General features: G+C 40.8%; 1 protein-coding gene across 1 annotated transcript in view; it reads left to right on the top strand.

Annotated features, from left to right (window-relative positions):
- MMP16 (matrix metallopeptidase 16) overlaps positions 1-17957 on the top strand; it is a 205171-nt gene that overhangs the window by 69943 nt on the left and 117271 nt on the right. The window lies entirely within an intron of this gene.

The following is a 17957-nucleotide window of genomic DNA, read 5'->3' as shown; positions in this document are numbered from 1 at the left end:
TTTCTATGTTTTAATCATTCTGTTGTAAGTCACCTTTGTTTTAAGAGAAATGTGCATCATCATCATCATCGTCATCATCATAATCAGCAGCATCAGCATGTAACACTTCTTCTTAGTATACTAGATCCCTCTTTATGGAACTCCCTGTCTGTTGATGCCAGGAAGGTGCCAGCGTTACTTGGTTTTATTTAAATGAACCTTCCTTGATTAACCAGCCAAGGTTTTATTGGTGCAGTCTGATTTTAAAGGTTTCAATTCCAATTATCATCATCAACATCATCATAATCATTTCTCTTTTATTGCTCGTGGCGGTTTTTCTAGATGGACATGACAGGCTTTGCCAAGTCATGCTGTTGTTTACTGACTCAGAAACTTCCTTACTATTAAACATGTTTTGAGTTTGACTGCTTTGTGGATGTTGGTGTGAGTGTATTTTGGCATTATCATCATCATCATCATCATCATCATCATCATCATCATCATCATCTATTTTCCCCAGCCCTTTTTAGTAGCAGAGTTTCTCCAATCCATATGTGATGTCGAACAAACGGCTGCAAACCAGCACATAGCTAAGTCCCATGAATTTTAATAGTACTACTTTTCATCATATTACAGTGCTGTGGCAGATACTTCCAAAGGGCTAGAGGGCATGAGATTCAGCCAAATCCACAACCCAATTAAGATGAAGCTTTTGGATTTAAATAGGTTTACTGCCACTGAAATAAATGGACTGGGCATCCCAGTCCTGAATATTTGTAGTGGCGTAACTAATTGCAGACCGAGCTTAGCCAACATCACTTATGATTTTTCGCTCAGGCAGCACTTCATGTGCCACATCCTCAGCACTTATTTACTAGTTCTGTAAATCTTCGAATAGAGCTGTAGTTGTTATATCTAGTTACTTTGGCTTCAATGACTTGTGGCTTGGAGTAGCACTGGATATATCCGTTTTTTATTTAAAGTCTACTGTGCAAGTGCATGTAACTAAAGTCTGACAGCTGCTTTTCCTTGGGGAAACCAAGCACTTTTGGAAGGGAGATTTGGAGCAGAGAAGAAGTGGTGGTGCTGGTGGTGGTGTGGTGAGTACTTACTTAGCCCTTCCCCCTTTCCCTTCGCCTTCCCACTGATTTCCTGCTCTGAATTACTTCCTCAAGCCAATCTCCCTGCATCTCATTCAGGATTGGAAGAGCAATTCAGAGCCAGAAATTGAAAGAAGATACAAGATTAATTCTTCTTCCCTCCCTCTAACCATTTCTTTCCTCCAAATTCATCTCCCAAAGTCACTTATCCTAAGGAGAAGCCCTCACTGGATTTCTGTTACATGAATACATCTTCCAGTTCATGGAGGAGAAGGCCACATGTCAGTCACCAGTATGGAGCGTATATGTTGAAATAATAATAATAGGTTACAACCATTGCTTACAACCACCACCACAGAGAAACCCCCCCCCATATAAACGAAGAATGCAATAAAATGGAATGCAATAAAGACAATAAAAACACAGTTCATAACTAGTAAAATTTTCTTATCACTCGTCAAAGAAAGTAAAAAAATGGCTTGAGCTTATTATTATTATTATTATTATTTATTTATATAGCACCATCAATGTACATCAGTTGCTATGAAAGCAAAGTCTGTCACTGCCAATAAAATACCATATTATGAGATGTAAATAATAATAAAAAATGATTTTCTGCTGATCAGACCTATCATTTTACCCCATGAGGACAGGATCTAAAAAGTTCATATGAACTATAGAGAAAATAGATCATTAAATCAGGGAAGTCCTCTACCAATCCACTGCTACATGGACACAATCTGGAATTGTATGGTATTTTGTTAAAACACATTTCTAAAACAGCACTTAACATCTGTTGCACCCTGAGTCTGGTTAGGGCATTTCCGAGAGTAGGACTGGAGATAAGCTTCAGATAGGTGTCACACTGAAATTACCAGGGAGCTATCTTGTTACATGCAATAGCACAGAAGTCAGATTGAATGAAAACACAGCAGACCCGTACCCCCAAAAACCTGTTTACAATGAGTGGGGAAAAATACTCCAAAGTAATTGTGTAATGATGGATTTGGTGGACCTGTCTTTGGAGCCAGGTTGCACAATTATATCTTACGTAGCTTTGTACTCATAAACGAACATTCACAGCTAATAAATACTACAACAGGATCAATATTGCATAGCTGGCCATCTTGCCTAGTGAGATAAGGATTTAGTTATGTTATTTTTGTTGTAGTGCTATGGTTGATTGCCATTACTATTTTTTTGCTGAACTATTCTGTAAAATAGTTCAGCAAAAGAACCATTTGCAGAAGATTCTTTGGATAATCAAAGTGTGATTCATTTGACATTTCACAAATAATAACAAGCAAAGAAATATAGATTACACTGAGCAGTCTAATAACTATTCCAAAATAGGAAAAATATTCAAGCACATGTGCAAAGAAATTGTGGAGTCATAAAAAATGTACTGATTTCCCCCATAAATTTTCCTTTGAATGAGTAGTAAATGAATCAATTTTGTAGATCGGTAGCTATACAATCCTTAAGCTGTCATCACAGATGTACTGTGCATAGTTCTTTTGACAAACATATTTTAGTTTTAATTATTTAGAACAACATGCAACATTCTGCTGTGAAGTGCAATATATTTTGTGGTGATAAATATTCCAGGTGTTGCATTTGCAAAAACCATTATGATGCTTCCACGTAATATATTGTGCTGATAGTTATAACATAGGGCTGTAGTTTTGTAAACTTTTGTTTTGTTTTGTTAACTTTTTTTTGTCTTTGGCGATACATTGGCCTCATCTGTGACAGAATGCTCATCTACACCAAGCAGATATTCCACTATGAAAGCGGTATGAAAGAGGTACTGTATATAAAAGGCAGGAGCCACACTGCTGCTTTATAGTGGTATTGAAGTGCACTGGAAACTGCTGAGGCCCATGACACATGCCATATACTGTTTTCATACCGCTTTCATAGTGTTATATCCTGCTTGGTGTAGTTGTGTCATGGGCTCCAACAGTTGTCAGTGCACTTCAGTATCACTATACAGCAGTAGTATAGATCCTGCAGTGCACTTCAATATCACTATAGAGCAGTAGTGTGGCTCCTGCCTTTTCTATACCGCTTTCATACCACTTTCATAGTGGAATATCCTGTTTGGTGTAGATGAGCCCTAAGGTTATAGCATAATGCTGGGTGGGAGTTGTTTTATTGGTTTTGGGAAATAATGGCAATATAAGTAACTCTGTTTCAAAGTTCCAAATGAAGGGTGGGGGGTAAGTTCAAAGTTCTGATCAGCTCTTTATTTATTTTTTAATGTGCACAGATGCTAACATATGCTGGCCAAAATCTGTGTTAACAACAATCAGAAGGTGCATAAGATCCTACTTAAGGATAAAAGAAGGTGATTGGCAAACAGCTGGTGGTAAATAAACAAAATCTGATGGTCACTCTCTGTTCTACCAAACCAAGTGTGCAATCATTCGCCTCATGAACTCAGAGAGTTTTTATTGTAATTACCTGGAGATTGGGTGGCTACTTATGCATTGCAAAAAAAAAAAAAAAAGAAAAAAAAGGGAGAAATGCATAATCCAAAAAGAGAAGAAGAAGAAGTTTTGAGAGATTTGGAATTAACGTGGTTAAATTATTTTCAATTAGAACAATGGACTAAAAATTGGGTAAGAGAAAATGGAGAATGTAAAGAGAGGACGAAATTTGAGGAATTAATTGAACAAAAAGAAATAGATAAGGGACAAAACATAGGGATAAAGGGGTTAGTGAGTCAAATATATAATATATTAGTTGAGAAAGGAGGGCTGGATAGTGCTGGGAAAATGGTTTGGGAGACTGATTTGAAGATACAAATAGGACAACAGAGGTGGGATGGACTATGGAGACAGAGAGTGTTGAGAAATATGTCAGTAAGAATAAAGGAGAATTACTATAAACTTGTATGGAGGTGGTACTTAACTCCGGTTAGATTAAATAAGATTAATAAACAGCTTTCAGCAGATTGTTGGAGGGGTTGTGGAGAAAAGGGAACGTATTTACATATGTGGTGGGATTGTATACATGTGCAAAAGTTATGGAAGATGGTGTTTTATGAGATTGAACAGATTGTGGGATTTAAAGTAGAAGTTACACCAAGGATTGCATTACTCTCACTGCATGATGATCCTAAATGTAATAAAGAAATGAAAGAATTGATAACGAACCTACTGACAGCTGCGAGGTTGATAGTAACTAGGAATTGGAAAATTACAGGAGATTATTGTATTGAAGAATGGTATAAAGAAGTGTGGGACATTGCTATAAACGATAAATTGACATGTAATATAAAAATGCAAAGAGGCATAGTAAAAACGAATGATTTTGAGAGTATATGGAAAAAGTTCCTGGAGTTTGTATTTTCTAAAGGAAGGGGGGTTCCACCAACAGATGAAACTATGAGTTTTTGGAAACAAGAATGAGATCCCGAGGTGGGGGGAGCACTGTTATGTTTATTATATTATGTTTAATAGGTTAATATTGAATATATGATAGTAAGGTATGATAATATCTTGTATTAAGTGATTTTGATTTGTGTTTGTTGTTTCAATAATTTAAAAAAATAAAATTATATAAAAAAAAAAAAGAGAAGAAAAGGGGACACACATCTGCATACAATTTGCATGTGCTGATTTATGTAGGTAGATGTGAATTTAGAAAGAAGTAGGGTGTTTTTAGAAGAAGTAGACATTAAGTACCAGTTCAGGGACCAGGACTAGACTGTCAGCTGTGGAGAAGCCTAATGGTGATACAAGAACTTCCCCCTTTCTTGCTTAGGGCTGCTTCTGAGCTTCTACCACAGGCCTGCAGTGATTTTTTGAAATAATATATATTATGCTTCTTGTTTCTTTTCTAGTTTGTATAGTAAACTCTCATATAACGAAATGGCTCCTGCCTTTGGCAGACCCTAATTTTGAACTTGAGGGTTTTTTTCCCCTACAGTAAAGTTGAACACAATGCTTTTCAAATTGAGAATCAGGCCTGACTTCAGCACTTGGTTGCCATCAGTAAATGGCAGAACCCAAGGACCTTGGCAGAGTGCACTGGCACTGATGCTTGCATTGGGCCTGCAGCTGCAGGCTTACCTGGCAGCCAGAAGTGATTTAAATTTCCCACAATGTCCCTTAAATAGTGTCATCCCAGGGCATCATGGGACACTAAATTTATATTTATTTATTACATTTATATACCGCCCCATAGCCAAAGCTCTCTGGGCGGTTTACAAAAGTTTAAATGGCCACCACCCACTGATGACCATTTTAATTTCCCACAATGCTCCAGAGAGATACTGTGTAGGAAATGAAAATGACTGCCCACCACTCTCACTGCCTCATAAACCTCTGAACAGACTGCAGCATCTTCAGGCATTAAAGCAAAGAAAGAAAGAAAGAAAGAAAGACAGCCTTGTGCTTCTCTATAACATTCAAAGGCTTTCAACATTTAGATGCTTGAAAATGTGCGCATGAGAGTTGAGACTCCCTGAGGCTGAAAGCCACATGTTTGGAAGCAAATAGGGCTGATTTACACAGTGCTTTTTTCTAAGTGTTCCGCTAAGATTTTTTTTTAAAAGCATACAGTTAAAAATATAGTGTGTGAGTAGGACAAAGAAATAAAGTCCCCTCTCAGACAAATACCTTAGCAAATAAAAATAATGGGCGGAAGCATATTTTACATCTCCATTCTCCTCTGAAAGCCAGTGGCCTTAGATGCTGATCTTTAGCAATTGTCTTCAGAGCAGACAGCACTCCTCAACCGCTCAGTGCTGGCTGTCATTAGTGCATGTGGCTCTACCTGGATGCATGGATGCCCAGATGGGTTCCATGTGTAGCCAATACCACCTATTCATTTAGATCTCATATTGCTAGAAACAATGCAAAGTCTACCTGTCATCTTAGATTTAGAGGGCTGCCTTAACAATAGGGACTCTTGTTTGTCTGTGAGGGATATCCACTCATCCTGATGGTGAAATATCTGCAGAGACTTGAAGGAAGTGGATGGGTGTCACTTTATTATTAGTGGCAGGTAAAATTTCATGTTGACAAGGTAATGCATGCTGGAGGGAATAATTTCAACTTCTCATGCATCACTGTTGGCTTTTAAATTAACTGTAACCACTCAGTGAAGTGACTTGGACATCATTTTGGACAGCTCAGTGAAAACACACATTCGAAGTGCAGTGGTAGGTGTGTGTATGTGTGTTGTTTTCGAAAATGAAAATGTTAAGAGACACAAGGAATTAAATAGGAAAAAATGGGCAAGAGGGTTGATATTGAATACTGAGTTTTGATATTATTAGTTGTGTTCGTATTACTGCCCCCACAATAGATCCCACACATTTCACCCCCTATGAACTTCAAGAGAAGAACATGGCTGGAGCGGGGGTCGGGGGGAAACAACATGGTCAAAGGCACTAGGAATCCCTAGTGATGGTTGTTACCAAAAGTACAAACAAATTCAGTAGCAGCAAGCGCTGACTAAAGACCATTTTTTGAATTGCATTTGCTGTTATGGGATCCACATAACTCTGTTTTGTGAATTGAAACGGTGATGTCCAAAGCCCCTGGCTGAGTCCATGTTGTGACTCTTCCCATGGGAGTATTGCCTGTACCAGAAGCTCCCCTCTTACTGTTGCCTATGGCTCATTCCTGACAGTACCAGATCCAGATGGCTGCCATTTCCACAATGGAGGGAAATGCGTAATTCCTGGAGCACAATGGACGCTCTGGATGAGGGCGAATGTCTGCTGAAAGCTTGTCGGGCCTCGTGGGTGTGTGGAGTGCAGGTCTTCAAATGTGCTGTGCCCCTGACTAGGTCTGGGGAGGGTGGATGTGGGGTAGTCTGTCAGACTCCCAGACCCAGTTGGGCATCTGCAACATCCCTAGTGCAAAATTAGCTCCTTTCCATGGTGGTCCCTAAGCTTTAGTTCTTCGTCCTTGCGAGAAGCTGCTTCTGCTTCTTCTTCCTCTTCCTCTTCCTGTTAACTTTTCTTAAGATCCAAGCTATTAACCTTGATGTTTATAGCTTCTGGCTTTTACTTGGGCTGGTGGTAGATGTTATTGATACATTTCTGTCCTTAAATTAATTTGTTGTCTTTTTCAAATTTGGTATTCATATTTGAGCCAGCCACCTGTGGTGGGATGTTTTGGCAGAAAGGTGGCATTAGAAAATATTATAACATAATACTTTCCAAGGGGGATCTACACTACTGCTTTAAAGAGCTTTAAAGCGTTTTGAAAACTGTATATGCAGTGTGTCCTGGGCCCCAACAGTTGTCAAAACTGTTATAAAGCACTTTAAAGCAGTAGTGTAGATCCTGCCGTGGACTCAATGTAGATCACTTAAAAATGAATCAGAGGCAGCTTCAAGAGGTATTCAATCATTCATGGGTTTGTATTCAATTTCCTAGGTACCAATCTGGGCATAACAACATGTATTTTCACTTCATTGGACAAATATAGCTGGATGCTTGCTGTAAACCATTCACGTGTGTGTCTTTACTAAAGATGTTAAAGCAAGGCTGACCAAACCTTTTCAACTGCAAAATGCAGTGATGCTAATAAAAAAAATTCCTATAATTCTGGAATTTAGGGAAATTAAAAGAAAGGATCCCTCGTGAAGGGAGGGGAGCATACCATTAGTTTCCCTATGTTACTCATTGCCAAGTTACTATTTGCACAGAAGTGCTGGGAACTGAATACTTTCAGCCTAAGTTGGACAGAGGGTATATACATACTAAGTGCTGGGCTGTTGAATGACATAGTAGTTCCAATTCTTATTTACTGTAATTTAGAGTCAAATAGTTTATCTTAAATTGAATGCAAATAAGTATTGAATAAGAGGCAGTTTGGAGTATTTAAACAAGATGTTCATACAATTAGTATGCTAATGGCGTTGCTTGAGGAATAGGGGGGGCTATTATGTTTAATCATCAAATGCTGTTTTGAAAATGTATTAGATTGCATTGTTTTGCATATTATCTTAATAGTATGCAAGATAAGATCTTGGAGCAATAAATAAATAAAATCCTCTTGGCTCAGGGGCATGCACACTCTTCAATCATCTTGAACTTTGCTTTATGCTTAAAATGTGGGATAAAATGGTTCCTACTCTGTGGAGGGAAGCAAAACAAAAAACCTTACAGATGCACATTTTAAAATATGAGGCATCTTAATCTAAAGTATTGTTAGGAATAAACACAATTTCCTCATTTTTAATGAGCAGTATTTTGTAATTATGCAGGCTGCATAAGCCCTGATCTTGTGGGAATACAAAGACTCTGTCTTGTGATTTGGCAGGTATGAGTACTTTCAGAATTCTTTGTTTGTTTGTTTAATCAATGTATGCTTGACTATATCTAAAATGTTGAAGGCAAACAGAATCCCACAGTAAGGCCATAATAAACCAAAGTTACACTTGTACCAAGAGAAGGATTTTTATAATACTTTTTTTTTTAAAAAAATAGTCGATTTTAATAAATTACCCTTGTTTTTAATAACTTGCTTGGTCATCATAAATCGTATTCAGGTGTTTCCTTAGCGTGGAGGTCAACTGCTTGAAGAGGAGCCTTATGCATTTCTGGAGGCTCCACATGCGAGCCAGAATTCTGGAACCATCAGCATTGTGGCTCGTGTGGGGAGCCACAAAGGATAACCGAGGCTCTGCTCTTCAGACAGTCTCACTCCACGTGTAGAGAAGGAGAGGGCTGTGGCTGGAACACTCCCTCCTCTCACGTGTTTGCCCTATTCAGGTGCAGATCACTTAAATAGGGCTACAGTCAACCAAGATTGTAATGCAACTGACTGAGAGGTCTGGTGAAGGATGGACAGATTCTGTGCCTTGGTTTCTGTGCTAGCTATAGAGGAAGGAAGGTCTCTTCTATCACAGCCAGCAGAGAAACACAGGGTGCTGGCTTTGGGGAGATGGATCACTCTGTCCTTCTTCTGCCATTCTGCTTGGCAGAAGACTTTTCCTTTCCTTTTTCTTTTTTTTACTAGCCTACTATGAGGCTAGTTGCTTGTATTCCCATGCTGGCTGCCAAGGGGGATGTTCCTCGTCCTCCCTGTCGACCTGAAAACACAACATAGAATCTACATGGAAATACTAGTAGTTAGAACAAAGGACTCTAACTTGGGGTTCATCTACACCAAGCAGAATATTGCACTATGAAAGTGGTATGAATGTGGTATATAAAAGGCAGGAGCCACACTACTGCTTTATAGCGGTATTGAAGTGCACTGACAACTGTTGGGGCCCTTTTACATATACTGTAAAATATACCACCTTCATACCGCTACAGCACCATGTACATTGATGGTGCTATATAAATAAATAAATAATAATAATATATCCTGCTTGGTGTAGATTAGGCCATTGATTCAGTTGCCCGGATGGATGGAAATATACCGGTTCTGGAGCCCATTGTATTTAGACTTGTACCACATCTATTGGCCTGCTCTTTGCTGGTTTGCTCCTCTTTTCTTTCTTCTGTTCTACAGTTTCTCTTCTTCTTTGAGTTCAGCTTAATTTGTTTCTTCTCCCATTCCCTCAGGGTGAGAAGTTTCCTCAGACGCCCATCTGGTGGCAGTAGGAGAAGGGAGGGGGCCACCACCACTGATGCTAGATGGTGGCAGCTGCGGTGGCACCATCTAGCATCATCTAGCAATGGTGGCACGTTGTGTCTGCTTATTCTCCCCCTGCCTCAGGGAATCTTCCTACATTCCTAGGAACAGATTAAAATTAACTGGAGATGCAAAGGAACGGAAAGAGAGTGAGGTGCACATGCAAGCTTGGAGGCCTGACTATGGAGCTTGGCAGTTAGAACATCTTTCTAGATTGGGCCTTTGCACTCATGCATGTATCTGCCTCTCTTTGCTTTCCATTGCACAAGTATACAGGAAAGAAACTGGAAATTCCAGGAGCGAAGGACTCCCTCAGGTGCTGAGCCCAGTTAACTACATCATTCATAAAGGAATGTGGCAGAAGAGGTAGATGTAGCAATATAAAAGAAGCATTGGATTCAGCCTAAGTGGGTTGTGCTTTCTGGGAGGAACCAGGAAGTCATTGAGGACAACACCCAGTGCTTCTGGCCTGAGGTGAGAGAGGCTACAGCCTAAGGGAGCTCAGTGAAAAGGCTTTGTTTAAATAAAACTTAGGTTTGCTTGGAAGGCAGAGTCTGTGTGTTGCAGTACACCAACATTGAAACAATGGACTGTAATTCATGTAATTAGGGTTTATAGATCAAAACGATTAACATACTTAAGTGTATATATCAATGAGCTGGGAAGAATGGAATGCAGAACTCTACAATGCATATTCAAAGCCAAAATAATTAGTTGTAATAATATAATCCAACCTTGTTACGACACAGGACATTCAGTTAAAAAAAAAAGGCTTTGTAATAATGGTTGAAGGACTCTTTCTTTTGAAAGAAGTGGACATTATTGCTTCATACCAAATCGGGCATAAGTGCTGATATTCTGGACTGCTGATGTTTTTGCAAATGCTTGAAGGATTTTCAAGGTTGGGTTTTTTTGTTTTTTTTTGCGGGGGAGTTGAATGAATGAATGAATAAAACCGTTCATTAGTTCTGTTTACCATAACGAATGGATCAGAACTTAACTTAGACATATAGCAGACTTATGTGTTAGAGAGAGTGGTGATATTATGAGTTTTTGAAAAGGTGTGAAAGGAAGGGAGAGGCAATAATCTTCCATTGCATAAAGGTTGCCTCTGTTTCATTCACTTACTTTGGCACTCCTTTCCATTTCAGTTGAAGTTGGTGGGCACTGAGCCATAAGCACCAATAGATGTATGTGTGTTCACACTGCCATTTTTGCTTCTGTAGATAATGGTGATATAACATGCTATCTTTATTTTTAAATTAGTTTCAAACATTTTTAAAATGGTTATTTCCAGTGGAACTGCAAGCTCTTAAATATATATATATATATACTTGTGTTTCCAAATTTGTCTTTTTGAGGCTGCCACCCTGTGTGCCACACTTATTGGGGAGTACTATAAGCAGGGTCAGATCATGGCTGTGATAGGACCTGGACTAGCAGGCTGTAGTTTACCCCTTATTCTGCCCCAATTCTGAGCTCAGACATACTTGCTTGCACACGTACAGTCAACGAAAACCATGTTATGTACAGCAACAACATGGGTACAGGAGGGGGGAATTACATATCTTATTGGAAAATCCTCTTCAGTGCTTCCCCAGAAGCAAAATATTCTAAAGCCATCTCACACATTAATCACGTAAACACCCCACCCCTGATGTCAATCATGTCCCCCAGCCTTGCTCCCTACATCCACACATTTCTCCACAGGGGAGACCTGTGTGGGTGAGCTTCCCCCAATGCAGCCCTTCACACTCGACATGTGGACATTGGGAGCAGAACTGAGAAGGCCAGTCGAGTGGGGCAAGCAGTGGGGCTCTGTGGCTTCTTGAACTAGGGGTGACCCCCCTCCCACAATTAACACCTGAAGAAGGCTTAACGTGTCATCAAATGGTACATTTTGGGCGAACCAGTTTCCTCATTTGGAGTTTTTCTTTGCTATGGCACTGCACACCAAGTTAAGAGGTTTCATTCAAATGCATATCAGGTAGTGTCCAAAATATTTTATTAACCAAAATAGCAGTGATTTTTTAAAAATAATATATTATTAAAAAAGGCTTGTGTATTTAAAAGTGTCTGGAATGCCAGCCCAACCGTCTCTGAGCAGTGGGCTCTGAATCAAAAGTGTAGACTCTCTCTTGTGCACATGAGCAGTAAATGCAGTCTGTAGTAAATACATCACACAATAAAACATGGCAGAAACGAAATACTGTGCTGTAGGAACTAATTGATACCTGTGTCATATTTTGGAGGTGGTCCTTGTATACTCATGAACCCCTTAAGGGCCCGTGCCTTAAACCAGGCTTAAATGCAAGTATTATCAGTGGTGTAGTGGAACAAGGGCTCACAGAGATGCAGTGTTGGCACTTTTTGACTAGCAGGGATGCTGACATCAACTGGTATGTTCCAGGCCGGGCTATCAGATCCATGGGTTTCAGACCCTCATGGATTGCAGTGTCCTGGTATCATACATTTCAGGACCTTGTCCCTCAACTGTGGAATTCACTCCCCCTGCGGCTGCACTTAACCGAGGGTTTAGAGGTGTTCAACAAAGGTTTGAAAACCTTTCTCTTTGAATAGAGGGGGTTGGCTGGTTGTTCCTGAGGTAGAGCATGCTGATGGTCCTTGTGGTGGCCACTACAGTGCTTTGTAACAAACCACTATATAAATTGTTGTTGTTGTTGTTGTCATTGTCATCTGCCCCCTCTTCCAGAACTCCCTGTTCCTTCTGAGACTAGCTGCAGTCCTCAGAGTACCTGGTGGGAAATTTTCTCAACAATATACTGTTCCATGTTGTAATGACAAATGCTTTGGGGTATCTTGATCTTGAATGAGGAATTAACACCAGTTACACAGACCTGCCCTGGATGGAGATGAAAACTGCTAGAACTGTTTTGTTTCTATGATCAACACAGCTGCCTGAATTTTTGGACTGGCCTTGGGGACATAGCTATTGGCCTTTTGTAATGTACACCTGCACTTCTGAATTTACCACTTACACCACTGAATATCATTGAACTCTGTGGCATTGGGTTCTAAACCAGGAACTAGTATTGGAAGTGTTCCAAATGAAAATGCATACAACTGGACTGTTAGTAACAGAGCAAGCTAGTAGATAAAGATCGCCTATAAAGAGAGATGCACTACAGCACAGAAAACTGTTTGTGTTTTTTATAATAAATTTGAGGGCAGTGCTTCAAATCTACAGATGCAGACATGAAGCACAGTAAACTGTAAACATACAGTTATTTTATGAAATAGATTGGAAACCCAAATGTCAAGTTCAGTTTAAATAATTGTTTCCTCAAGGATCTTTGCAGTTTGACCTTTTGATTTCATTTCTGTGGACTTCTCTGCCACAAGTCTTTCCAAACTAACACACCACCATCTGTTAGTGCATTTTGTATTGCTCAAGCAATTGCGAGTGGAGAAAGAAGCATGGAATAAAGACACAGACACCAGAGCTTGGGATAAACCAGGGCCTCTTTATTTAAATAAGGAAACTTTACCCTACAGGAATCTATTAGATTCTTTCTTCAGGCACTTAGCTTGCCATTATGGGTGAGCCACTCCCCAAAGCCAGGAGTTTGGTAAACCTGGCCCCTCTCTTATGTGACACTTTGAAAGTGTGGGGAGAACAGCCTGCGTCATCGCCATTCAGTGCTGCACAGCTCCAAGTAGATGAGACAGGAAGGTCCCCAAAGACAAACCATACCCTGACACGAGAGCTGCACTGCTCCCGAGGAGCAGGACCTCCGGATATGCCAAACACCACAAAGTGCCAGAGGGCTCACCGCCCCTATTGTAAGATCGTGCAGATTCCCGCACACCCCTGTCAATCCCATCCACCTATTTACTCACCCTTCGCTAATCATAATTCCAGTATGGAGTAGGCAAAAAAGCTGTACACAATTGTGAATTCATGGCAGGTAAAATTCCCACTCAGCCCCCCCTTCAAAGGAGGTGACTGGCTAATCCCATACTAGTTAAACGGAGGGAGGGTGGGAGCCAGAAATGAAAGCGGCCGAGCTTCTGTGGGGGCTGGCCTTTATAGGCTCTGCCCCAGCCATGTCACATGGCCCTTGCATGTGGAATGTCTTTCCTCCGCTCCTTCCCACCCGCAAAAGCCGCCCCCCACCCAAGCCGTTCTGGATGGGCGGGAAGTGGACATGTGCTTAGACCCTTTTAAATAACAAAACAGTGAAAACGGCTTTTGGCAGATAGGTTGCTAATGTATGCATGTTTTCTAAATTGCATAATATGGTTTCATAAGCTCACCAAAGAGCCAAGTAATTTAAATTATTTTTCTATCAATGTTTTTATCAAACATTTACTGAAAGTGGTTCCTATTTTTCTTCTGCAAACAATGCTGAAATCTGTATAAGAATTGCACAGCTAATTCCAGAGTTTTGAATGTTAATTATTCCAGTGTTGTTTTTGTTTTGTGTGTGTGGGTGGGTGTCTGAAAATATTTCAGAAGATAATCCCATACATTTAAAAGAATTGATTCTTGTGCCTTCAGAATGTATTGGGTTATTAAAATGGCTGTGTCTATTTTATGTTCAAAAAATCCTAGGTTATTGTTGTCAGACTGGTGCAACCTAATGACACATTTAGGAAGTCTTAGGAAGATTTGAAGTATAAGATGGCAAGAGAGCAAGCAGTGGACGACTTAAAGTCAATCTGATTGATGACTAGTCAGAGTCCATTATCAAGCCTGCTTAATTGCTGTGTTTGAGCAATCATATCATAGCTAAATAAGAAGAAATATGAATGAACCTTGTGCCTGCAAATACAGCCTCCTCCTTTCTCAGTACACCACATTGGTTCCCCAGTTATAGGGGCATTTTCAATTGAGGTTCAAACATGATTTTAGCACTGAGACTGCTTTGTTCGCTCACTGCAAACTTAATGGAGCGTGTTCAGCGGAGGGCAACCAGGATGATCAGGGGTCTGGAAACAAAGCCCTATGAGGAGAGACTGAAAGAACTGGGCATGTTTAGCCTGGAGAAGAGAAGACTGAGGGGAGACATGATAGAACTCTTCAAATACTTAAAAGGTTGTCACACAGAGGAGGGTCAAGATCTCTTCTCGATCATCCCAGAGTGCAGGACATGACTAATGGGCTCAAGTTACAGGAAGCCAGATTCTGGCTGGACATCAGGAAAAACTTCCTGACTGTTAGAGCAGTATGAGAATGGAACCAGTTACCTGGGGAAGTTGTGGGCTCTCCCACTCTAGAGGCATTCAAGAGGCAGCTGGACAGCCATCTGTCAGGTATGCTTTAAGGTGGTTTCCTCCATTGAGCAGGGGGTTGGACTCGATGGCCTTATAGCCCCCTTCCAGCTCTACTATTCTATGATTCTATGATACTCAGTTGGTTCATTTGCCCAAAGAAGTGGCATACATACTATGCTAGATGGAGTTCTATTCCTCTGAAAGACAGATTCATAGCTTGGGATGTTCCTTGATCCACTAGAAGTGCACCTTCCTTCTGTGCCATGAAGTGCCATTTACCAGCTTAGATTGGCATACCAGCTGTAGTCTTATCTGCGCAGAGATAGCTGGCCTCAGTTAACTTCCAGGTTAGACTGTTGAAATGCATTATGCATGGGACTGCCATTGAAGGCTGTTCAGAAGTTGCTGTTAGTGCAGGACTAACTGAGAATGGATGTTTTGATCATATTAAGCCTGTGCTATGCAAACTGGTCACCTTAAGTGCTCAAAGTGACCTCAGTGATGAGACATGCTCCTCCTCCATTGGATAGGGACTTAGAGGAGAGGTCCCAACAAGCATAGCCATTGACAGTGAGCCCTAAACATACCAGTGGACCAAGAATACTGGGTTTTGATATCAGGGCATACGAGGGAGGAAGATACTGGTAGAGCAATGTTAGTGAAGATCTCTGTGCCAGCAGTAGAACAGAGCCTCCAAAGGAGAAAGATTAAGGAGGCAATGTTTATTGATAAACTGAAAACTTCTTTCTGTGTAAAGGATGAGATGAAACAAGCCATGATGTTCACTAATGCGGTTTGATTGGCTGTTGAATACAAGTATTGATTGATAATCCATGTTACCCTCATTGAGGTATGGCCTGTTTGTGATTGGTTCTGGATCAGTTTATAAGTGGTATTCAATAAACAAAAAACCTACAGTTTACAAAACAACGTTAAAGGCTCTACAGTTTTCAACCAAACTCCAAAAAGCAGGGAAATTGGGAGTTAAGGCTCACAGGCCTATAACGCCACATCCTCCCTAAGGAGGCAGAAAGTGCCAGTGAAATTCTCATTCTCCCTAAGCAGATATAAACCATGAGGACAGGATGGAGAATAGGATATGCAGAGGTGACTGTGGGGTTGTGGAAAACTGATGACGAACAACTTAGGGCCACCTACTTCTCTTTTTTTGTTTATTTATTTATTTATTACATTTCTATATCGCCCAATAGCTGGAGCTCTCTGGGCGGTTTAGAGCAGCCCTTCCCCAACCTGGTGCCCTCCAAAGGTGTTGGACTACAACTCCCATCATTGCAAGTCAGTATGTCCCATGGACAGGAATGCTGCGACTTGTACTCTCAAACATGTGGAGAGGTGACTGTGGGGTTCTGGAAAACTGATTGGGGAATGCTGTTCTAGGGCAAGGGCAGGCAAAATGTAGCTCTCTAGATGTTTTGGCATTCAACTCATAGAAGTCTCTGTCTGCATGGACAGTGATCAAGAATGCTGCGAATGCTGTGACCGCAGAGGATTTTTCTTAGGTGTTCAGCAGTGTGAGATCAAAGGCAGAGCTACCACCTAATAGATTCATGTGTAAGGAAGGATTATTTTAAAAACTATTGATGAAAATGATTTTTGTCCTCACCATAACATGGGAGTTGCAGCGCAGCACATCTGGAGAGTACTAGGCTGGAGAAGGATGGTTTATACTTGGATCCTATACGTGTCTTCTCAGAAGCCAGTGCCACTGAGTTTACTAGGGCTTCCCCCCAAGTGGTGTAGGATTGCAAACTAATCTCATCTGAAAGGAGTTCAAGACACCCAAACTAATCCTTTTCTGTTCCTCTGTCACTCTGATGAGATGATGTATTGTGGAGGGATTGTGGGGAGTGAACAGTATATTTTGTATGAACACATTTTAAGAAAAAACATTGGTTCTTTGAAGGGCAGGGTATTTACCAAAAGCTGAAAGTGCTAGCTCTTGCTCTGGTTCTACATTTCCAACAAATAGTGCCCCTTCTGTTATCATTCGTGCTGCTCTATGCGAGATGTATGTGAGAAAAAAAATATTGCGCAACCCCTGTATTTGGTAAGGATATAGAACAGCATTCCCTATCCTAGCTTTCCTGACCATGGGACATACTGACTTGCAATGATGGGAGTTGTAGTCCAACACCTTTGGAGGGCACCAGGTTGGGGAAGGACTGCTCTAAACAAAAAAAGAGAAGTAGGTGGCCCTAAGTTGTTCGTCATCAGTTTTCCACAACCCCACAGTCACCTCTGCATATCCTATTCTCCATCCTGTCCTCATGGTTTATATCTGCTTTGGGAGAATGAGAATTTCACTGGCACTTTCTGCCTCCTTAGGGAGGATGTGGCGTTATAGGCCTGTGAGCCTTAACTCCCAATTTCCCTGCTTTTTGGAGTTTGGTTGAAAACTGTAGAGCTTTTAATGTTGTTTTGTAAACCATAGGTTTTTTGTTTATTGAATATTCTTTACTTTGATTTAAGAAGTATGCACCAGCACTTCAAACACATACACATACACACCTCCCTCTTCACAATCACAGACACACAACAAAGTCAATCAAACCCCTACCTGAGACAGCTAGGTTTTCTTTTTCCTTGGAGGCCACGGAAGGGCCTCCCTCCAAGCAAGGCAGATAGTTTCTCTCTCCCGCCCTGGCCACCACAGCACTGTTGGGAAGGAGAGGGCCCAGACAGGGCCTTGGCTTATCTGCAGAAGGAAATGGCTCCTAAATGAGCCAGGCGGCCATCTTATTTCAGCCAGGCAGCCATCTTATTTCCAACATTCCAATCTATTTGAGACAGGAGGGAGGGGGGAGAGCGACACTACTGAGCATGCTCCATTTAGGAGTTATGAGTCTGTACTCAATTTAATGGGGCAAAGAAATGTACATTAAAAAACAATGGAAGCGAATTTTGAAAAAAGACCCATTCCACCAACTAGAAGGACAGGGGGACAAGATCCCACTACTGGTTTGAAGGGTAAGGGTCCCAATTAGGAGCTTTTAGTGAGCAAAAAAAT

Source organism: Elgaria multicarinata, chromosome 7 (genome assembly GCF_023053635.1).
Source record: "Elgaria multicarinata webbii isolate HBS135686 ecotype San Diego chromosome 7, rElgMul1.1.pri, whole genome shotgun sequence".
In the NCBI taxonomy this organism is placed as follows: domain Eukaryota; kingdom Metazoa; phylum Chordata; class Lepidosauria; order Squamata; family Anguidae; genus Elgaria; species Elgaria multicarinata.
The sequence above is the reverse complement of the archived record's forward strand: the minus strand, read 5'-3'. Positions and strand labels throughout refer to the sequence as shown.